This window comes from Balaenoptera physalus (genome assembly GCF_965194825.1).
Source record: "Balaenoptera physalus genome assembly, chromosome: 3".
Classification (NCBI taxonomy): Eukaryota; Metazoa; Chordata; class Mammalia; order Artiodactyla; family Balaenopteridae; genus Balaenoptera; species Balaenoptera physalus.
Window position 1 is genome coordinate 169,813,256 of NC_138890.1, and position 23,666 is coordinate 169,836,921.

General features: G+C 41.6%; 1 protein-coding gene across 5 annotated transcripts in view; it reads left to right on the forward strand.

Annotated features, from left to right (window-relative positions):
• Positions 1-23,666, forward strand: part of SEMA5A (semaphorin 5A) — a 537,896-nt gene that overhangs the window by 127,067 nt on the left and 387,163 nt on the right. For 2 of the 5 annotated variants that reach the window (XM_082454374.1, XM_082454373.1), the window contains exon 3: positions 529-749. The exons of the other annotated variants lie outside the window; for them this stretch is intronic. The gene's annotated coding sequence lies outside the window, so the exon portion shown is untranslated. The remainder of the gene's footprint in view (positions 1-528; positions 750-23,666) is intronic. 5 annotated transcript variants of the gene reach the window in all.

The following is a 23,666-nucleotide window of genomic DNA, read 5'->3' on the forward strand; positions in this document are numbered from 1 at the left end:
ACTTTTGGTGTTTGCATTAAATGTTCTGTGGTGCATCTGAAAGACCAAGGCAACAGTGGTTGAATCTCATGTGTATTGGTTGATGTCTTCACTTGTTGACTTTAAAGCACTTACCTAAGATATTAATTTCATTATTAATTTTCATGTGCCTACCATAATGGTTTCATAGTTTATAAGTTCTAAAAGATAGAGAATTAGCTAGATTTCTCTTTCTGAGATGGACATGAACCTGGAAAGACTGAACCCCAACTCAAGTCTCCATCTTTCCTTAGTTTTCTAGATTTGTTGGCTGTAAAATTCTGAGTTATGCTGTCATTGTTTCAGGTGGTGCCGCTGTGCTGATAGGAATTCTATTCTGTGGTATTTGCAATGCATTTCTATGTATATTATTGACACAAGGTACAGCCCTTGCTTAAACACACTGAGTGGTTGTATTTGGGGATCAAGATTTAGCCTGTCATTCTCAATAAAGTCTGGAATACTAAAGCTGTGGTCTCCACATCTTATTATTCTTGTCCCATTGTCTAGTCAGCCGGATGGAAAATCTCCATGAGGCGATCTGGAAAAGCCCCATGCAGATCTCATCTGTTTTGTCGTGTGCATCTCACTCTATGTTAGTCAAGTCCACGGACAGGAGAATTGTCTGCTTCCATTATCTACGCGAGGAGGCATCGGAGCTGGGGAAACCTTGCTTTCTCTCCTGTTCTCTTCCCTGTTGGGATTTTGGCCTTTTTCTATTGCTTGTTTAGGTGAGTAACTGCCAAGTGTGTTATTGTCCCGGCTCTGTGACTACTATGAATATTTGTGAGTCACAGATGTGTGGTGAAGTTCAGAATCCATTTTCTTTCCTTCGTTTTGTGTTTAAGTCGGGCCGGGAATGGCATATGTGTACTGTTCATTCTCAGACACCGATTTGAGGGGCAGAGGTGTGTGGGGTTAATTGCTTGGATTTGAAGCTTTACGTGTGTGTGTGTGTGTGAGGATACTGCCCCCTTGATTAAACTGTGCGTAAGATCTTTTTTTGGCAGAAGTCTCCAAAGGGCATAAAAATGACCCCATGTTTGGATTTTTGGATTTCATGGGACTTGAGGTTTTCCTGCCTTGTGGTCTCCAGATCAGAGTACTGGAGAGGCTTCTATAGCTGCAGGGTTACAAACCTAATCAGTTCATGTTTTATCCACTGGGGCCTTTCTTGCGGTTTTCATGTGTGTTTGTGTCTGTTTTAGCCTCCCAGGCCACAAAGGGCGCAGAGTCATTTTGTTTCGTTTGCTTTTGCGTAAAGCTTGGGCAGTAACCACTCTTGGTTAAACCAAAGCAGAAAAAGCAAAGGTTGGAAAGATGGTCAGGAGATTCTGGGAAGTAAATACCACCATATTCTCATATAACAATGTTTAAAAATAGTGATCAGATCTTCCATTTCCAGCGTTGAGGAATTAGGTGGGTATATCTAAATTGTTTATCATTGCTCAGAATTTGTGGGGGGGATGGGGGGAGGTGACCGCCCTGCTCACAGCTTTGCAGCCTTTGAGAGCTGTTCTTCCTCCTTCCATAGAAAGTCACCTCCTTGCTCCAGTGATGGCGAAGCTCTTGCCCCAACTGGCCAATCACACATCCCACCTGGTGGCCACTCTGAACAGTTCTACTTGAGGCCAAGACTCCAGCTTGGGCACCAAAATCCTATTCCTTCTCTTCTACTCAAAGACCCTTTCTTTCTTGCGTCATCAGTTTTTATTTTCCCCACTCTGTTTGGATCTTTCCAATAGGAATGAAAACATTAAACCATTAAAAATAGATGAAGTGTGGACTTGAATTTCCCCTCCAGTTATGACCCAATTCTCTTCTTCTCTGTACAGAAAAATTCCTTGAAAGCATTTGTTTATATTTAGTATCCTCAATTCCTGTGTGTCCACTTCCTCTTGAACCCACTTGGACCACACGGTCCTTCCATCAGTCCTGCTACGTTGCTACATCCGGTGGTCGACGTGCAGGCAGCGTCACACGTGACAGTCAGGGTCAGCAGCGTTCGTACAGTATAGTCCCTCCTTCTCAGCTCCTAGAAGCACTTGCTCCATCTGGCTTCAGGACACCACCATTCCCTGGTGTCACTCCCACATCTCTGGCCATTCACCTCAACTGCTCATCTGCCTTCCCTATTGGAGTCCGAAGGGTTCAGTGCCTTGACTTCACCTCTTCCCCCGCCATCCTCACCATTTGTATAAGTTCTGCCCTACCCATAATGTAGGCTCCATGAGGGCAGGGATTTTTGCCTAATTTGATCATTGCTCTATCTTCAGGCATAGCGAACAGCCTGAGACATAAAAGCTGTCAGTGTTTATTGGTTGGGTAGATGGATGGATGGATCTTCGGGGATTTTTCAAACTGGATAAGAAAAACCCTATTTCTAATTTGGATACAGAACTGGAAGTACATGAGATTGTCTGCAAGAGGAAGGAATGGGATTATTCACCCTCTACCCCCCCAACCAGAGTTTAGTGTATTTGGTATAATTTTCCCCATATTGTCCAGCAGGTGGGTACTTACTTGTTCACCCATTCTCAGTTCACATGTCACCTCCTCTATAGACCCTTATCTTCTCTCTCCATGGCTAGATAAATTACATGGCACCTCCTTTGTGTCCCCACGTTCCTGGGCATGTCCCTACAATGGCAATTTAAAGTTGGATTCATTGTACTGTTCCTTGTAAACATGCAGTCTTTCCTTTTCAGACCAGGGAACCCTTGACTTGATTGTGTTCATCTTCCCCGTACTTAACATACAATAAGCACTGAATATGTACGTGTTATTTAGTGAAGTGATTCCGACCGAAATTTTGTAAAACATGATTTACTCTAATGGTCCTTAAGAGTGTGATAAGAATGTGCTCCTTCTGATTATGCTATGTTTGATTTAAGATGCTTATTTCATGATTTTGCAATAATTAAATAATTAGATTGGCGGTAGCCATTATGGACTGTCCCCATATTGTCCAGCTGAGGCCATTCATTCCACTGTTTTTCCAGAGTCTTTGCTGCTTTCTAGTGTAAGTGCACATCATTCATAGTACTTCTTAGAGAGGAAAGAGTGCACGATCCTTCCGGAGTCTGTTTCTCCCTGATGGTTGTCTATGAGTCGAGAAGATAACTGGAAGAGAAGTTGACAGTAGTCTAGTATCACATAGACCAAGACCAATGGCCCCCTCCACTATGCAGTAGGATCAAATGTCTGCTTCTTCCTGGCATTTAACGTTTCTTAAATTGAGTGTTCAGACGCACTCTTGGTATCGCACTGGAATTTCATCTGTATCGTCTTCAAGGAGTACGTATTATTAAATGTAAAAATAGCACAGAGTAGCATGCCTCTTAGGTTATGGGGCTGACCAGGCTTGGAACTGTGAAGTCGTATTTCCTGTAAAGCAGTTATCAGGGATGTGCATGTTCAAACAACAGCACAGATGTGCCTTTACAGAGTCCCTGCTATGCTGGGAGTACAGCTCCGAGTCAGTTGAATGGGTATATCTGTAGATAGACAGATAGGTAGGTAGATAGAGAGATAGATATAAATATATACAGATATATTGATAGATATATAGGTTTGTAGATATAGGCACAGATAGCACTAGCCTTGAGCTCATGAAGGTCACTAAGGCAGGAATACAATCAATGAAATAAATGTCTAAAACTGTGTACTAAAGCCCAGCTTTGTGGCTTAATTATGAGTTTCTGATAAATTAATTGATAGCTACTGAAGGATCCACAGCTATGCAGCACCTTTTAAATAATCTTTCACTGACTTGGTGCTACAGCACGTGCACATACACATACACACACAATGTGTTTCATTGGATGGTGTGGACCGCTGGCCACCATTTTTATCATCCATCCCAGAACACATACATATGTTCTGAGCTGAGCTGTGACCAGCAGGTAGGAAGCTTCCACAGGCCAGGCACACAGTAGGACCCAAAGAAGAAGGAACAACATCAGTGAAGTATTGAATGACCACGTTTCCCATACAAATGCTCATTCTGAAATATCTTCACTGAAGCAAGCATATTTTTAGTAGGCAAATCTAGTTCTTTTCTCCCAACTATGACTTTTCTCTTTTTTTTCTGGAATTCCTTCTTAACTCTATTTGATATGTAGTTATATGCTAACTTGATCATTCCACTGCTATATTTCTAGGAGCTGATTACATTTCTTTTACAGCTTTCTATTTTATGTGCTGTTATGCTCTTCTAAGATTATTTCATAATCCAGCTGTAATTAGGGTGGTGTCAAGGTCTTAGAACTTTCTTCTGGGATCTCATAATAATAGCAATAATAAGAAAAGTGAATTATGATGGTCTAACTTTGCTCTGTGGTTATAATGTTAAGTGTCATGTATATTCTAACTTTGACTCTTATTTTCTGGTTCAGGTTTTGTCTTTATGGAAGAGCATTTACAGGTCATTTTTGTTTTCTTAAGCAAATCCTGACTGGTCAGAGATACCTACAGCTAACATTTCTAACCACAGGTGCATGGTTTGTGAAGACTTTATTGATTTGGAGTAGGTTCTTCTTTTTCCGAATGCAGGCCAGTTCCCCGCGTGTAGAAAGGGTGGAGTGTAAATATTCTATGTCACCTCCACCTGCCTGCATGTTTGGGTCTGAAGGACTTGGACCAGTTAAAAAGAGGAGGTCACTGAACAGCTCCTTGTAATGTGGAAATGATAATAGAAACTTGATAGAGGTTCTCCAGCATTTCATAATATGGAACATTTTATAAACCACTGGTACTAACTTAGCAATAATTCATACCAGTGGCTCAAGTTATTTGAGCACACCCTACATCCCAGGCACTGGTATAACTACTTTATTTATATCGTTTCATCTTCTCAGCAACCATACACAGCAGGTTCTAATATTATCCGCAGTTTAGAGATGAGTAAACCAAGGCATGGAGAGGTTAAGAAACTTGCTAAGGTAATTTAGAGGTTACTCGGATGCCGACCCCAGTGAATAATATATAACTTTTGAATCCAGAGTGTGTTTTACCCCCTTTATTTTATAATGGTCACCAAGGGAGCTCCCATGGCAGACTATTACAGAGAAGAATTATAGAGCAATAGACCCACCTATCCTAAATGTTATTTAAAAGCAGCTATAGGTTTCTGCACATAGTATCTTGGTTTTATTTCACTGAGGCAGCAAGTATTTTGAGGGTTGGAACCCACTCTCACTGTGTAATTTCCTTGCAGAAAACACATGATTGGTGGTTAATCTTAAACGAAAATCCGTCATGGATAAAACATCTGTATAAACACATGGTGCTTCTGAAGCATCTCTTCCGGTACACGGGGGTCATCAGGGGCATCCCGATTAATGTCGGGTTGGAAATTGTGTTTCTATTATTGTTGTAACACACTAACCACTTTTCTTGAAAATTGCAAGGAAAGTGACAAGGAGAAATAACCTGTGTCCACCCACCCGCTCTCTCCAAACAGATCTTTATTGAGTACACACAGGGTAGGAGCCTCTTTTAGGTATTGGTGATATACTGGCAAATATGAAGCCTCCCAGTTCTCATGGAATGTATGTTTTGGGGGAGAGTTAGATTATAAACGCTAATGACATCCCAATAAATGAAAAAGTAACATATAGTGGTAAGTACAATGTGGAGACTCCATATAGGGTTATGTGATAGTCAGTGACTAGGGGGCAACTTTGGACCACCTGTGTGCAGTGGGGAAGGGGAGAGTGGTGTGAATTGAGAGCAAGAGGTGGGCAAGAGTTAGGGCGCGTAAGACTTTGTAAGACAGGACAGGACACCTCGATATTTATTATGGGCATTGGGAAGCCTTTGCCGAAGTAGCAGTGGGACAGTATTTGTTTACATTTTTAAACTGTCATTTAAATTTTCGTGGTCGCCATGGAGAAAATGGATTGTAGAGCAGCAACAGGGGAAGAAGGACGGCCAGCTAGATGGCCATCACAGGGGACCGGGCGAGGCATGATGGTGGTACTGTCTAGGGTTTTGCTGGAGAAACTGGATGGATGTGGCATGTTTCTAGAAGCAGGGTCAAAGGTACTCTGGCGGCTTGGGCACTGGGGGAGAGGGGAAGAAAAATTAGGAGCCACAGTAAGCTTTAGGCTTGAGTAGGTTGTTGGATTGTGGACCATTTACTGAGACAGAAGTTCTGGGGACTTGTGTAGATTTTGGAAGCAAAGTCAGGGATTCTCCTAGGGTCATGTAAATCTGGGGTTGAAGGTCAGAGAGAATAGGCAGTCATATATGTGAGTCTGGACTGTCTGGGGATGATTGGGACCAGAGATCAGTATTGTGGAGTCACCTCCATATTTGACAGTATTTCAAGTCCAGGCCTTTCACCCAGGAGAGACTGTAAAGAGTAAAAGGTCACCTCAGGCAGAACCGTGGGTGTTGGAGGCTTTGAGCAGGGGCTGGTATCCGTTGGAGAGCACTTCACAATATTCCGCTTGACGTACTAGTGCTTTGATACTTCAGAAGTGATCTTAAAAGGGACGAAAAGTCCCAAAGGTAATTCTCCCCTTGAGGGATTTCATTCAACGTGTTAGCAGCACAATTCTTCACTGTTGTAACCTAAAATGCCATTCTGGTTACGGGAAATAAGGTCATATCCTTAGAGTGAAGTACAGTATTCCCTTGGTACCTGCAGGGGATTAGTTCTGGGACCTCCCGGATACCCAAATCCGAGGATGCTCAAGTCCCTTATGTTAAATGGTGGAGTGCAGTGAATACAGTTGGTCCTCAGTTTCCCCAGATTGATCTGTGGTTGGTTGCATTGCAGATATGGAAATTGCTGATAAGAGGGTCAACTGTATGTGATGTAATGTAATTTCTTTTCAACCTTTATTTTGCTTTTTTCTTCCAATCAGCAGTTCCGGTTCCCACCGTTTCTCAAAAGCAGTCTCTTGCCAGTTGCGTCTTGGGAGGCATGGGGCAAGGTGTGACGTAGGTTTTAACGACCTACCCAGTTTTCTTTATTAACAACATGCTACTTTCTGACATTAAAATTTTGTGCTACTGTTCTCTCATCCCTCACTGTGCTCTTTTAATTACTGTAATCATATATTTTTTTCCAGGGACCTTGGGCTAGTGAAAGTTCAGTATTTAGGAGGCCTGGGGAATGTTTTTGCCAGTCAATTTCACATTCTGAACGTCAGTTCTGGCAGCCGTCTGCATATTTGTTGACTCAATGAATCTCTATGACCATCTGCAATGTGCTGGGTAAGAGACTCTATGACATGCTGTTAATAATAATGCAGCGGATGATGATGCAGGCCAGAGAGCCACTCAGTGTCTGATTCCCTGCAAGGATTCTAGTTAACCCCGCTTGCATTGTTAACACCTTTTATAAAAGGCTCAAAGATACAAATCTTAGGATGTCACCAGAATTTTATCAGTGGCTTAGAATTCTGATTTCTGTCAAAGAGAAATGCGTTGAGCCGATTAATGTAAAGTTGAGGACTCTCATTTCTCCTAGTTAGTGAAAATAAGATTTGGCACTGGCCATTAAGATTCCCCGAGACGGATGTGTTCTGCCGTAAGCCAGGATATAGAGCTGTATGTTGAGAAGTAATGGGTTTGAGCATCCAGAACCCACACAGAGACCGTTGTGAAAAGGACACCCATAACTTGTAAGGCACAGTGATGAAGCACTTGTTAAAACTGATGCGCTGAACTAAAGAATAAGTTACTTTTCTCCAGTGTGTCATTTAATTTTATTCCACAATTTTTGGGATTAGTAACACTATACAGCATCTTTAATGTTGATACCGACGAGAGTCCGATAAAAATTCAACAAGATGAAACAACCCAGTAACAGTAAAAGGTGCTTGCAAGGATCAGCTACAATGATAAATATATTTCTCTCCCACTTTATCACCTAACGAAAAAGGCTGGGACTTGATTCCTTGCAGAATTCTGGGAGATGACAGAGCTGGAAAACAAACTCTCAATGAAAATGTCAGGAACCGGTTCTCCGGAGGACTGTACCTCACGCTAGCCTTCTCGTTTCTTTACCTCTCAAGTAGAGAAAAACCCTGATGCCACATACCTTTTTAAACAGACAGAGAGAAGTTTCTCCCGCGAATTCACCCCATTTCATATACACAGCTACGCTGCTTTCCTTCTGGGATTCCTGATTCTCCCAATGCTGGAGATAGTTTCTGAGCTAAGCATACCATGTATCTGTTCTGGTCAAAAAAAAAAGTCCATCCTCTGGACAGCACAGAGTAGTATTTGTAGCTGAAAACTCCCAAACAAACAATCTGCCCAGATTTAAGAATTACAACTAGCGCTACATTTAGTAACATCCACCCCAGGGGGCAGGCAGGACCAGCCACATTATCCACTGGGTGGGTAGTCGCGTTCTTCTCAGCCAGGGAAGGGGAAAAATGACGTTTGTGCCAATGGTGAAGAGTGCACTTTTGGACATGTCGTTTTATTTATACTGGATCCTCTCCAAGTTTATGTTTCAATGGGTTTTTGAGTCTTAATTTTAGCAGTTGCAGACTGGGAATTTTCTGCTGATTTCCTCTTGTTTTTTTGGCAACCGAAGGACTAGAATGTAATCTGGTTGCCATTTAAAAAAATTATCTATGCTACGAGATAATGTAAACAATCTAACAAGTTGAGGATCACATACAGACAATATTTGTAATGCATATGATGGCCTTAAGGTTAATATCTCTAATATACAAAAAGCTATGTAAATTGATAAGAAAAATTCAAACCAGACCACAAGCAAATGGGCAAAGATATGAATAGGCAATTCACATATGTGTAAATTCTGATGTCCAGTAAGTAGGTGAAATAATGTTCCATCCACTTCCAACTATCAGAAAAAAAAAGAAAAGAAAAAGAAAAAACACTTGCTGCTGGTAGTAAGTATGCTAATAAAAGAGGACTCTCACCTATTCCTGATGGAAGTGTGAATTGTTTATATTTTGGAGAAAGCAGTCTGGCAATTCTTATTTAAAATGTACACATTCTTTGAGGCAGCACTACCACTTCTGGGAATATAGAGTATAAAAATGAAAGCACCAGCATACATGTATAAGGGTATGTACATTTGGTGTCTATAGTACCTTTGTTTTCAGTGCTCTCCTTTGCCCCCAAAAATCTATAAAAACTACCCCAAATATTGAGTATGTATCAATTGATTATAGATTATGTGTCAATTAGATTATAAGAATGCCTATGATATGATACAGCCTAATTTAAAGACTAATTTAAATCACTCCTGGTTAACATGGAGAGATTTTCCTAATCAGTGAGAAAAGTAGATCTCATGTTATAAAGCAGAAAGACCTTCATCCCCCAAGTCTGTGTACCGTGTTTGTGTGTGATACGTGAACATGGGGAAAGATCTAGACGGGTATCCACCAGACTGCTAAGGATGGCTCTGTGGGTAGGGGGAGAAGCAGCTTCTGAGAAATGGCCCTACAGTAGGCATTAAGCTTGCAGAAGTATGAAGACTGGGGAATCTGGGGTCATGAACACTAATCCTGTTGCTCTGGATGTAGCTGAGGTCTGGATATAGGTAAGATCATCAGAGAGTCTTTGCATTTCTTTAAGGTGCTTAAAATAATTCCTACAAAGGATGTAAGCTCTTCTTCATCCCCCAGCCATTGCTTCCTTATGTCAGGAATCCTTTCTCACTGTCTTTTCATAGCATTCATTCTCCTTTGAAAGTTCCCTTCATAGAAGGCAAACATTCACCAGCAGCGCATTAGAAATCCTAAGTCTGCCCTTAGGTATTTGTTGTCAGATGTTTAATATTTCCCCTTCTCTCCAGCACATGAGTAACCTGGTCAAGTCAAAAATGCTTCGTGGGTCTCCTTTTCCCTTTCTACGTGTTAAAATACCATAATTCTCTTGGGTATTACGAGTAGTGACAAATATTATAATTCAGGTAAATTATAATGGTGTAACTTTTTATCAAGAGTTGCTGCATAAACAGAAAGGTTGAACCTCATACAGCCTCCTGCACTGCTCTGTGCGTGAATGCTGCTGTTATTACTTAAAAGAAGGGAAACTGGCAAGGGGGTGGGGGAGAGAAAGATGCACGGTGACAATATGTATCATGTGCATGGTGACATACATGTGAGCCAGTGACAAAGGTGGGCGTCCCCATGAGTTTCAGTAGACTCTCTGGTCCACTTTTGGAAAATGTCCAGTGCACCGTGCTTGGTTCATGATGGTTCACTCCAGTGCCATGTGAGCACATGTACCAGCAAATGACACCAAGGAGAAATGCAGTGGTGCTGCCCTTGTGCAAACGCCCTTCCAGTATTTGAGCTCCATCTGGAACCAATATGGTAGCCAGGGGCCCAGCAGAGCACGTCCTGAAGCCAGGGGTTTGGCTGCAGATGTACTAGTAGGGCTTTGAGGATGCACATCAAAGAGTGTCTGCTTAGTTGTAACTTTTCTCTATGTGACACCACAGACAAACAAAAGTTGTTCTTAATTTGCCCTTCTGAAAACTTGATTTATTTTTACCGGTTATATGTTCATTTAGTTGGGCTTTGCTGTATCTTGACATACATGGGTTCTTGAGGAAAGTGAAACACTCCCCAGATTAATAAACAGAAATCATGTGGGTGTCATTTATAAACATTTAAACCTGCCGTGCACTTGTGCGTGGATGCAGACCCCAGGAAAGCTGAGGCCTCCTGTTTTTTGTTTGTTTGTTTTTGTTATTTTGGCCACGCCACGTGGCATGTGGGTTCCTAGTTCCCCAACCAGGGATCGAACCCGTGGCCCCCCCCCTGCAGTGGAAGCACAGAGTCCTAACCACTGGACCCCCAGGGATGTCCCGAGGCCTCGAGTGTTATCCCCGCTGTCAAGACACTATCGGGTCCGTCCATGGGCTACGACTTCTCGGGCACCCACAGCATCACAAAGGTTGCCCAGCTGTACCCAGGAGACAAGGTAGCTACCTGTCATGACTAGGTAACTGTCATCACCTTGTCCCCTTTGATGCTCAGCTCAGAGGTGCAGGTTTCCCTCACTGAGCATGACTGTGAGCATGATTTTGCACCACTCTTCCTCTGCCTCTGCCTTTACTTCCTAAGTGAGGCACACAGTCTGGCCAAGACATGTTCTATTTGTCCTTTACTTTGTTCTAAATGGTTAAGATGCTTGTTGGCCACCTGAGCCCCTCTGAGCACCAGGGGGTGTCAAGTAGAGTAAACCCCGTTACTCGTCCTCATTAACATCAGGAGCGTATTTAGGACAAGTTTATTGCTCTCTGTGTATAAAGACAGATATCAGAGTTCCTGATCTTAAGGATCTTGCCACTTAGCATGCCCTCAGTATTTGTCATCTAGGGAGGGCAGTTGCCACATGCAGAGGATAAAGAACACTCCTGTTGGGTGGCAGGGATTTCGAGCAAATGGCAAGGCTTTGATTGGAATCATGGGGGGGCGTCTGATCATTGTGGACTGAAGTCCAGTGCTGCTCCTACTGCGGAAAAGAACTTGGAAAATGGAGCGTGTGCCCTAATTTTGCTCCATCTTTCATATAAACGGTGCTATGGACTGAATGGTAGTGTCCTTCTGAAGTTCATGTTAAATTTCTAATCCCAATGTGATGATGTCAGGAGTGGGGCATTTGGGAGGTGATTCGATCCTGAGGGTGGAGCCCTCATGAATGGGATTAGTGCCCTTATAGAAGAGGCATGAGACTGCTTCCCCCTCCCCCCTTTCTTTCCCCCACCTGCCTCTCTTTCTGTGCAGTGTGAGGGCACTGCAGGAAAACAGCCTTTGTGAACCAGGAAGAGGGTTCTTACCAGACACCAAATCTGCTAACATCTTGGTCTTGGACTTCCTAGCCTCCAAAGCTGTGAAAATAAATATTAGCTCTTAAAGCCACCTAGTCTAAAAAAAAAAAAAAAAAAAGCCACCCAGTCTCTGGTAATGTGTTATAGCAGCCCGAGCTGACTAAGGCAGGAGGGATTTAATAAATGCTAAAATGAAGTTATCAAACAGAATGACTGATAGGCAAGGGTCGTGTGGATCTGAGTATCTGTGGCGATAAAGATACAGCACAGAAGTGAAGGAAAAATGTCTCCAGAGACAGGAATGCAGTTATGGAATCAGGTGGCTTGAACCTTCAGGATCATTCTTATTCCTCTTAACTTTGAAAACTGTAAGAAGTAATAGTCGGTTCCTACTTTGCAGGTTATAGGCAGTGCCAAGGAATAACTGGGGTCAGATGGGTATGGGTAGTTGAGAGGAAAAATGCACAAACTGAGATCCCATTCAGGGCTTAAATAAATGTAGATTTACGTGAGAAATTAAAAAAATGTTTTAACAAAGCAGATGATGTGCATTAAGTAGAAACAATAAATACATTCTGCATGTACAATCCAGTGGAAACAAATATTTAATTAGAAGTTGCAGCTTATGACGTTGAAAAAAATATTCTTTGAAAAACAATTGTTCATGAATTGTGTCCAACTGGTTTTTATATTCTAGTGGGACTTCTTTGGGGTAAAATGTAAAAGCAGCAGCGTCTTGAAATAATATAGCAGAGAGTTGAAATGCTTGCTATAAATTGCCTCTCTTATTTTTTACATGGTAGAATAAAAAGAGAATCTGTATAGGATATAAAAGATAATTAGGAAGTTGTCCAATGACTGTAGCAGGCTTCCGATTTTAGCAGCTGAGAAAAGTTTCAGTGGTAAGGAGCTTATACTTTTCCATAGCTTACAGCTTGTGAGCTATGGAGAATACGTGTCACAGGCAGGGGATAAGGAGCTTTCCTGTTGGGACAGGAATTGTGAGCAAATGGCAAGGCTTTCATTGCACTCATGGAGGGGGTCTGATCATTGCGACTGGTAATTGGTCGTACCAAGTCCTCCTCTCCTCACAGGGCACAGTGCTCCCTAAATTGCAGGGTGTTTTTTTTTTTTTAGGCTGGAGCAGTTTCTCAACCTTGGCACTACTTTGGGTAGGATAGTTTCTTCTTATGGGGGGCTTTCCTGTGTGCTATAGGAAATTTATCAGCGTCCCCAACTTGTACTCACTAGATGCCAGTAACATCCCCTGGTTGTGACAGCCCAAATTGTCTCCAGACATTCCCAGATGTTCCCAGGTGGAGGGACTAAAATTGCCCTTGGTTTTGAGCTATTGATGTGAACGCACTCTACTGAATTAAAAGCAGCACAAATCTAAGTCTTGAACACGTTGTGTGTATTCGTGTAGCCATACGTCTGTGAAGGCCAGGGCTTGGACTCCATACACTGCAATTTTCCTGTTGCCTTTGACAGTATTCCTGACCTTGGGCCAACAGCTTCTAGCCAGTACATGGGCGAGACAGCCCTGCCTGGGGAAGGAGGCGATCAAGACCCGCAGCTAACAGTGTCTGCTCTCCCCTGCCTCGGGGCCCTGGGAAACTCGCCTGGATCTAGTTGCTGGGTAGTGCGGGGCCTGCCTTTGATGAATAATGACTTGGGGGCTCACCTCGTAGTTACCAGTGATCAGAAATGGGTTAGAGTCGACCAACGCTGCCTCTGGTTAACCCCTACCTTCCCTGACTTCCCACATCTCCAAATCTCAACGCTTTTCTCCCTCATTTATGGATTTTAGAGTGGAAAGGGTGGAACAAATAAAATTCAACCCCCCAACTGAAGGTTGAAGAAATTAAGAGTAAGCTTTTCTAAGAACTTGGAGAGTTAATCTATGATCTGATGACCCTCTACCATCATTTCATTTGCCTCCCTTATTTTAACTGACAACCCTCCAAAACAACACAATGATTAGAGTAAAATGTATACTTGGAATGTCAAAGTGAGTTTTTTTTGATGTTACCCCTGAGACCCATGGATTTTATTGCGCTGAGTGAGCGCAGGTTAAAGCTGCCTTTGAAAGGACACAAATTTTTTTTTTAATTATTATTATTTTGTTGTTGCTCAGCTTTCTCAACTGTGTTCCCAAGAAGAATGTTTTCTAACAACGGAAGATTACACAGTCTGTATCTTTGCACTAAATCAGAGACCTGATGCGAACTCTGGCACTGCAGAACATGATGTGAATTTGAGAAACTCTTTGAAATAGAGTGAGGCCGTAAAGCAGTGAGTGAATTATAACAATGCAGGCAGTAGTCATTTTGATTTGATAGGCGTTCAGCACGTCCTCTATTCCATACATTTTCCATTTTATTTAAAGGAAAATTCCACCCAATTTGCTTAGACCCACCGTCTGGAAGTATTTTCTCTATTGCCTTTTGACACCTTGCCAACTGAAGGAAAAAAAGATAGAGGATGAAAAAATTATAAAAATACTGATTTTAAAGGAATGTGAAAAGAAATACTAATTTTTCATCTTCTAACACATGCACTAAGTTAAATTAAGATCCTTTAAGTTTTCTTTGGTAAGTGTTTGTCCTCTGGTATGTGTAACAAAGTGTTTAGATTCCCGCCCTTCCTCTTGCTGTCCTTTAACAACTCCAAGGCCCAATACTTCTTACATGTGTCTGTGTTCAGTGATCATCTTTACTGTATCAGGTAGGAGAGCTCCATCTTAAAACCGATGAACCCTAGACAGTGAGCAGTCAAGGTCCTCTGGTTGGTACAGCTTCTTGTATACTGGCCAGAGACTTTTTTTTCATTCTTTGATGAAATTTTGCTTCAAGAAAGCAGTTTTCTGAAAGCTGCATCTTAAAAGTAACTACTGATTGGAAGCACTTACTGGATAAGTCAAGAAGTGGTCGATTTAACATTTGAAAAATACAAGGCTCTGTTTTATTTGGGTCAAATGCCCATCTGCTTACAGATCCATCATGACCCATGGGGACCAGATCTTCTCCAACTCAGCATCGAGTGCACTAAGCTTTGGGTGGCAATGAATCACACAAAACTGAGACATATGTATGAAATGCTGTAACATTTATCGAACAGCCATCTATGAAATGGTGTAATATTTACAGCAGACCTGCTATGTGTCAGGCATGGTTCTAGGAGTTTTTTGAGGGTTATGTCAGTCATGATGAAAACCCTGCAAAGTAAAGGATTTTATTCCCATTTAATAGATAAAGCTGAGACACAGACATTTTTAACTTTCCCAACATAGAATCATGAAGGTAGATTCATTCCAGGATCTTCTAACTTAAAAACCCTTGTTCTGATTTTGGGAAATATTCTTCTGTTAGTTGTGAATGATACCTGTGGTTGATATTTTCTTCTCATCAGTAGATCTGGTAGGTTTTGCTAAGGTTTTTGGATGACTTTCTTGTATCATTGTGTGAAGGTTTCTAGTAAAGAATGTGGCCAATGTTTTCATATTATGATTAGTAGACAATAAAAGCATCATTCAAGCAAATGCCTTATAAACATTTGAAAATGGACATATTTCCATCTTAATATTTATGCAGAATTCATGATACTTAGAGCACTGAATGTAAATTTATGTTATAAAATCTAATCAGAGGGACTTTTTTATTTTATGCTCATTTGGAGACAATATACCGTCTAGGCATCAGCAGAAAGAGCTGGAGAAAAACTCTCATCTCAGATGAAAGTAATTTTTTCTCACTCATAGTGAATTGCTAGATCTTGAACATAACTGAGTAAGGTTTTCCATATCTTATGCTTCATTTATTGTAAATGAAATTAATTTTGTTTGATGGTATTCTTTAAAGTCTCAGATACTATTGCAATGAAATATGATGATTATAATAATGTCTATTTATGCATGTAATATGTGTTTTCCTAAAATAATAACATAATCAATTTTCATTTCACAGTGACAAAAGAGTTGGGTATCCTTTTAGATAAACAGGAAATACAGTAGATGATAATTTTGAATCAGATTGTACTAGATAGAAAAAAAAAGTTAGAGATGTTGTCTCCTAATTTCTTCAGATGAGTTTTACTTTATAGAAATTTTACATACCTATATTGGGACACACCTTGCTTGCGTTCAGTGAAATTCATTTAAAGGAGAAGTAATAAGGTTTGTAAATGCTAGACTGTTGGGGAAACGCAGAGTACAGAAATGTTTCAGAAACAAATAAATTATTAATGTTATGTAATTTGATTTTTATTAAGCAGATAGAGCTTTTGTTGTCCACGTATAACAAAACATTGTGAAATAATATCTGCTATCATTTGTCTTTCCATTCCTATAACTAAGTATATGCAACAGGGTGGAAATACATCATGACTTAATTTCTCCAGTTTATGCCACGATTTCAAGCATTCATTCTTACTCTCTCTTCTAACCTTCCCTTTTCTACCCACCTTCTGTCACACACTCCAGCTCACCTTTTCATTCTTTCCAATTCATACTATTGTAAGTCTTACGCTTCTTCCTTTAGGAGGTCGGACTCAATGTACCAGAAGGTAACCCAACATAGCAATGTACACCAGCCCATTGATGTGGGTCCTAGCTCCACCCTCCCCGACAGCACGGGCATGCCATGTAAGCCTTACATACTCTTCGCCTAAACTTTCTAAATCTCATCTAAGTCTGCAGAAGCCGGTTGAATTCCTTCTCACTCTTCTCAGCCCAACTCCCTTATTTCCAATTAGTCCCATCTCTAGCAAGTATGTACTTTTACATTTGCTATCATAGGTGGGATATGTTTAAGTCATGCCCTTTCTCCTTCCCTGGAGTACTCTAATAGTGATTTAGGGAAAGATTTTTGCCCACTGTCCTGTCATTGGATAATTTTATATCCCATTCTTCTGGGGACGTGCCTGTCATTCCCAAAGTTTTCTTCACTCTGACCCCAAGGAGACCAACACCTGGCCGCCTGACCTCATGGCCCCTAGCTGGGAATGCAGATTTTGTTTTACCACCTACTAGCAATAAGTCCACGCACATTTCATGTGGTGGGTTATATGGAATGGTAAACACTGTGGATGAAACACCAGAGATTGCTGATGGATGGATGGATGGATGGATGGATGGATGGATGAACTCTGTGTTTTGGTAATGAAGTCTCTTTATACAGGAAAATATTAGCAATGGGGACTGTTCAGTGTTGAAAACAATAGTAAAGTGGTAGAGGAATCACAGTAAAAGTGGTTCATAGTTCCTTGCTTTATATGATGCTCTTAATATGAACGTCTAAAGATTATTCTTAGTCAATCAAGATAGCCATTCCAAAGATAAGTCATTTACATATAGGATAATCTGGGAAGTGGTTGACTATATTTTGTTTTCATAGAAAGAATTGTCTAGCTTAATTGGAACAAGCAGCAGAAGAAGAGAAAGGTAAAGGAATCCATGACGAGATTGAATTTCCACCCATCATTTACAAGGACAGGACACAGCCTTCTTGAAGGAGACTGTCTATTAATTCCAGGGATGGATTTAGCTAAGACCCTGTGTCTCATTCTAAATACAGCTCTAGTACTGGCAGTCACAATATCATTTGACCTTACTTAGCCTCAGTTTATCCTCCTGTAAGTTATAATTTGTGGTATTTTCTAATCGTAATTGTATATTTAATGTAAGTCTTTCTATTTGGTGGGCACAAGTTTAACTTTCTTTCTTTCTTCTTCCATCCCTTCCTTGTGGGTAGTTCACAGCACAGTTTAATTCTTTGAGTTGGGGATGAGCCATCCTTCTGGCAGTGGGTGAAACATGGTAATGATGTGACTTGACTATCAGTCTATGGGTGACTTAAGAGAATTGCCCAGCTTATTGTAGTTGAGGATAGTATACGTGAGACAGGTGGCTTTTATCAGGCTGCAGCTAGGGTCACACTTTTGCTTTCACTTCATGTTCCTTGGATATGGGCTGGAGATGTATGGCCCCTGAAGTGGCTGAATTCAGAGGATACCCGTGGTATAGACAAGGCACAGAGTACAAATGGATGAAAAAGAGTCTTCTCTTACTTGACTGCTTTAACCCAGTGGCCTAGCTAAGTGTCCAATTAAGAAGATTTATTAAAGTCTGGAGCCCCACAAGATAATCAGCAGCATAGCAGAGAACATGCCAGAGACATGCCATTTTATTTCTTCCTGTCCATCGTGCAACCATCTGACGCTGTTTCTTTTGTCTGGGCTGGAACAGCTAGCTTTAGTATGCATGCAGTTGGAGAATAATTTTTTGGAGTGGTGCTGTAAGCTATTTTATTTATGGTTACACAGTGTACACAGTTTTTCAAATTATCACAGGATGAGATGCGAAATGCCTTTTATGAAAAGAATGACCAGATGGAAATTGTCATTTGCTGTAACTCAAGAATAAATAAAGGGAGTAGATACAGAATGCTTTGTTGTGGAAATGTAAGCAGCTTGTATGCCTTTTTTCCCTTACTTGCAGATTGTTTTATTTACTTATTTATAATCTGTGAAAAGAATAGCCTGGATGCTTTGTAAGATTAAAGACCAATGAAATGGAAATCCCAATCCTGGGGAGATTGACAGCTGACTGCCCAGGGAAACCAAACATTAAAACAGCCCCAGGAAAATGGAACAAAATGCTTTGAAAAGGTGAATAAAGAAAGGTCCTACCTTTTGGAGCCCATGTAATGTCAGAGAAAATTTATTAGTTACACATAGGATATTTTTAATAAGATCTTAGGCTCTCACTGGAGTTCTTTATTATTATGGTTATCATTTTTTACTTGCTAATAAATAGACTGACACAACCATACGATTTCTTTTGTCTTATTATAGGTGTAGGTACATGCTTATCTCTTATTTATACACTTTCCTTTATTTAATAAGAACAAATGAAAGATGCCAGAAAATAAAACCTCTAGCACTAACTTTTTTTTTATATATAAATTTATTTATTTATTGTTTATTTATTTTTGGCTGCGTTGGGTCTTCATTGCTGCGCGTGTGCTTTCTCTAGTTGCAGGGAGCGGGGGCTACTCTTCGTTGCGGTGCGCGGGCTTCTCATGGCGGTGGCTTCTCTTGTTGCAGAGCACGGGCTCTAGGCACGCGGGCTTCAGTAGTTGTGGCACACGGGCTCTAGAGCGCAGGCTCAGTAGTTGTGGCACACAGGCTTAGTTGCTCCGTGGCATGTGGGATCTTCCCGGACCAGGGCTCGAAACCGTGTCCCCTGCATTGGCAGGCGGACTCCCAACCACTGCGCCACCAGGGAAGCCCTCTAGCACTAACTTTTAATTAACAATTTCTAGGAAAGAAAAATTCTCATGATAAAATAAAAGCTAGAAGAGTTTTTTCCTATCGAATTATTATTGTTACAGGAAGATACATAACATTTTTTATTAAGCTTGCATCATGCCTGGATATAGGGGAAAAAACCCTAAGCAAAGGATATAGGATCACACTTAATCTCAGTATGAGACCACAGAGCAGTAGGGGGTCTTACTCATTTGTTAAAACCACAGTTTTTCCAGGAGTCTTTTTCTCTGCCTGGAGACTCTGGTTTGAGCAGCTGCATGAATGAGGGACAGGAACCATCCTGGTAACAGCACAGCCGCCCCATCTCGTGCCTCCGTCTGAGGCACTTTCACTCCGCGGCCAGGTGTGTTCAGTCATTTCTCAACAACTCCTCAGGGAGGGAGGAATACTTATCCGCAGGGAGGAACTTAGTCATGGAAAGGTTTAAGATGCGAAGGTCTCAAGGTCAACTCGTAAATCAATTACAGAGCAGCCACCTAGGAGCCGCTGTGTCTCCTCTACACGCAGGTAAATGACCCTTCCCAGGTGTGGGCTGGGAGGGAGAGCCTGGGGCTGCGGGCGCACTGGACACCGATGGACAGAAGGACAGAGGACCCGGCTTTTAGTTCTTGCTCAGCCATCAGCTCAGATCCCCAAAGTGTTTGTTCTAGTTTCTCCCTGGCCAACTGTGCTGGTGACTGGGTTGCCCAGATTTGCCTGGAAAAGGCTTTGGACTCCGTAGCTGAGACATACGGCCCCGGATCCCAGATTTCACACTAGGATATTTGACCCTGAAGGTTTAGAGAGAGAGGTATGTTTGAGTGAGTGGCTATCTTTTGGCTTTCCTGCGGAATTGTTTTCGTGTGTCTTTAGCCACGTCTCTAGACTTTCAGATAATAAACTGCACTTTTATGTTTTTGTCGATTAGCCAGGGTGCCAAGGAATAATCGAAGAGTGGCTGGTTGGTACCAGAACTCCTGTGTTCTTGTTTCAGCTCTGTTATCAGCTAGCTCAGTGGTTCTCTGGCAAATGACTTTCCCTCTTGGGGCCTCAGTGTCCATGTCTGCGAAAAGAAAAGGTCGAAGTAAAATCGGTGGTTTCTAAACTGTGTTTAAAATGGCCCCAGATTTTCCCCAAAGTGCTCTGAGCGGAGGGGTCAAGGCTTTTGAACATAGGATTCTGTTGTTAGGAAAAAAGGTTGCAAATCAGCAGACTGAAGGTTCCTGGAGCTCGGTATGGGTCTGTGACATTTATTTAAAAAGTGTAACTTACAAATTTACAAAAAATATTACATATTACAAAAGGTATAACATAAAATTAGCTTTGGAACTGTTTTCAGTTTAGAGTGGCTGCAGAGTGGAGTGGTTTAGAGACCCTGGAGAGACTGCTTCCTGGGTTCGAATCTCAGCTCTGCCGTTTACTATGACCATAGGCAAGGTTCTTAATGTCTCCATGCCTCAGTTTCCTCATCTGTGAAAAGAGGACCATAGCTTCTGGCGGTAACGGTTTGTCAGTGTAGGTTCACTCTGGGGGAGGATGTTGATTGCGGGGAGGCTCTGCATGTGTGAGGTCAAGGGGCACGTGGGAAATCTCTACCTTTCCCTCAATTTTACAACGAAATGAAAGCAGCTTTAAAAATATAAATTAATGTATTAATTATCCATAATTAATATATGTAAAATTAATATAAAGTCTATTAGTTTAAAAAGAGGATAATAATGATAGAAATTGTTTCATTGGGTTGTTATGGGGCAAGATGGTTAATAGCTGTAAAATATTAGGAACGGCACTTGGCACCGAGAAGCGCTGTGTAAGAGTTAAATAAATGAATGCTCATCCACTGGAAAACTTGTTTTGTAACATGGAGAGAATTTCTGCAATTTGTGAACAGTTTCAGTATTTTCTGCGTGTCCAATGTGTTTGCACCTTGGCTTCATAAAGTGGTAGATTAAGCATTTGTGTAGAGCAGAAGTTGCAGGCCAAGAGAACAACTTGGGCAAGTTTTGGAAATGTAGACGTTCTAGAAGTGGAAAAGTGTAGTGTGGGTAAGAAGTGTGTGCTGGGAAAGTTTAGTGGGCTTATGTCCAAGAAGGGCTTAGCTTGTGCTGGAGCACAATGCAGGGTTGCAGGATTCCTTGCTATAGGAACTGTACCTTCCAGCTAATGGTAGTGGTGATCGTGATGGTGGTAATGATGATGGTGGTGGTACTGATGGTGGAAATGGTGGTGGTGGTGATCGTGATGGTGGTAGTGATGATGGTGGTGGTACTGATGGTGGAAATGGTGGTGGTGGTGATCGTGATGGTGGTAGTGATGATGGTGGTGGTACTGATGGTGGAAATGGTGGTGGTGGTGATCGTGATGGTGGTAGTGATGATGGTGGTGGTACTGATGGTGGAAATGGTGGTGGTGGTGATCGTGATGGTGGTAGTGATGATGGTGGTGGTACTGATGGTGGCAGTGGTGGTGGTGGTGATCGTGATGGTGGTGGTGATGATGGTGGTGGTACTGATGGTGGAAATGGTGGTGGTGGTGATCGTGATGGTGGTAGTGATGATGGTGGTGGTACTGATGGTGGCAGTGGTGGTGGTGGTGATGATGGTGGTGGTACTGATGGTGGAAATGGTGGTAGTGGTGATCGTGATGGTGGTAGTGATGACGGTGGTGGTACTGATGGTGGAAATGGTGGTGGTGGTGATCGTGATGGTGGTGGTGATGATGGTGGAAATGGTGGTGATGATGGTGAGGTGGTGGTGATGGTACTGGACAGGACAGGAGACTCTCCTCTTTATCTTAAGTAACTATTGTGCTGTCCCCACCCAGAGCTTCCAGGCCAACTGATAAGAAAAGGCTCAGTTGACTCTTGGGACTGAAGGCAGAAAGCCCTTAGCTGCAAGGGGAGAAGAGAGGTGGGGATAGGCAGTTAGCTTTCTTTCTTTTTATACTTCACAGCTGACCCCTGTGAAGGTCATATAGCCTCTTCCGCAGGTGCGTACTTGGCTTCTAATTCCGTTACCCATCTGCAAAGCGAGACAAAAGCAGCCAGGTAGCTGAGAGATCAAAGGACGCTTCCTCAGGACATTCAGGGTTCCTGTTCAGGTTTTTGAAATGGATTAGGTGAAGGCTTTGCTTACAAATTTTGACAGTGTTCATTTCATTTACCAAACTGTGCTGTCTTTGTTACTGTGGTAACAAGCACATTTATCTGGTTTCCGTTATATAACTGTTTTGTGAAACCCACGGTTCATTGTGGCGAAATTGTGTGTTGTAGGGATTAGGGTACGGTTTGGATTAATGTGTGCAGCACATTCTGTTTACAGGATCATATTGGCACAGTAAATAGACAAGAAAATGGAAGTACGAAGAAAAGATTGGAATGCTCCCTTTTTACGTGTAGTCCTTCTGTTACGTCACAACTCAGAAACTTCTTTGAGATATTAACTTTGTATGTAGCAGTGATTCTCAGTGGGAGGGAGGGTGATGCCAGGCCCCACGCCCCCACCCAAACCAGGGATATTTGTCAATGTCTAGAGACATTTTGATTGTCAAGACTATTACCTTGAGCTACTGGCATCTCCTAGGTAGAGGCGAGCGATACTGCTAACCGGCCTCCAGTGCTCAGACAGCTCCCCCCAGCGCCATCCCTGCCCCAGCAAGGAATGATCCCATCCAAATGCCAGTAATGCTGCGATTAAGAAACTCTGGTATGTAGTGTTTATTCTATGAGAAATTTGATAGAATACATGTTTCTCATTCTAGAATCTCTTCTTTTCCATTTTCCAAATTTCATGACAGTGAACATCTAATCTTTACTTAAAGGCCTCTTTGAAATCTGTGTAGCACAAGAAACCTTCTTGCATTGGACTAATTTCTTTTTATATCTTCTCTGTCTGTTCTCTAGATACAAACATTTCCAGTTTAAATGTTAAGGCTACAGCTATCTTACGCATTTCCACTTGGTATTTTTATCAATTCTTAGTAATCAACTTATGTATGGGTTGATTCTCCCCAAATTTGGTTTTAAGCTCCTTAATACTGTGTAAAGTTCTTTGAATTATTTACAACATGTAGTTTAGTGCTATGCATGCTTTACATATCCAATACACATTTAATGTTTAAATTTGATACTTGAAGCGTTCATATAAATCAAAATACTATTTTTTGATATCCATAATTCCTTTCATTGAAGAGAAAAATCAGTGTTTCTTTTACTCTCAAAGCAGAACTACATTCAAATCTCACTGGATTTGAATATTGACATGAGGACAGTTTGTTTCATGTTTGAGGAAATATTTTTAGCTTTCTACTTTTCTAGGCTTTAATTATTGTATTTATTTTTAATAAATCTAGGGTAGAGTCTTTATGAGACTATTCCCGCTGGCCAAACTTTGAAAAGCCTGTGTTATGCTCTCTTTTTCTTATGATATTATAAATAGATATCCATGACTTTGCCAAACTTAATGATGAGTAAGCAGTTGCCTTTAGGAAAATGTATCTATTTGGACGATTCCTGCTGTTGGGCATGTGAAACCCTCTGAGACAGAACTGATTTGGT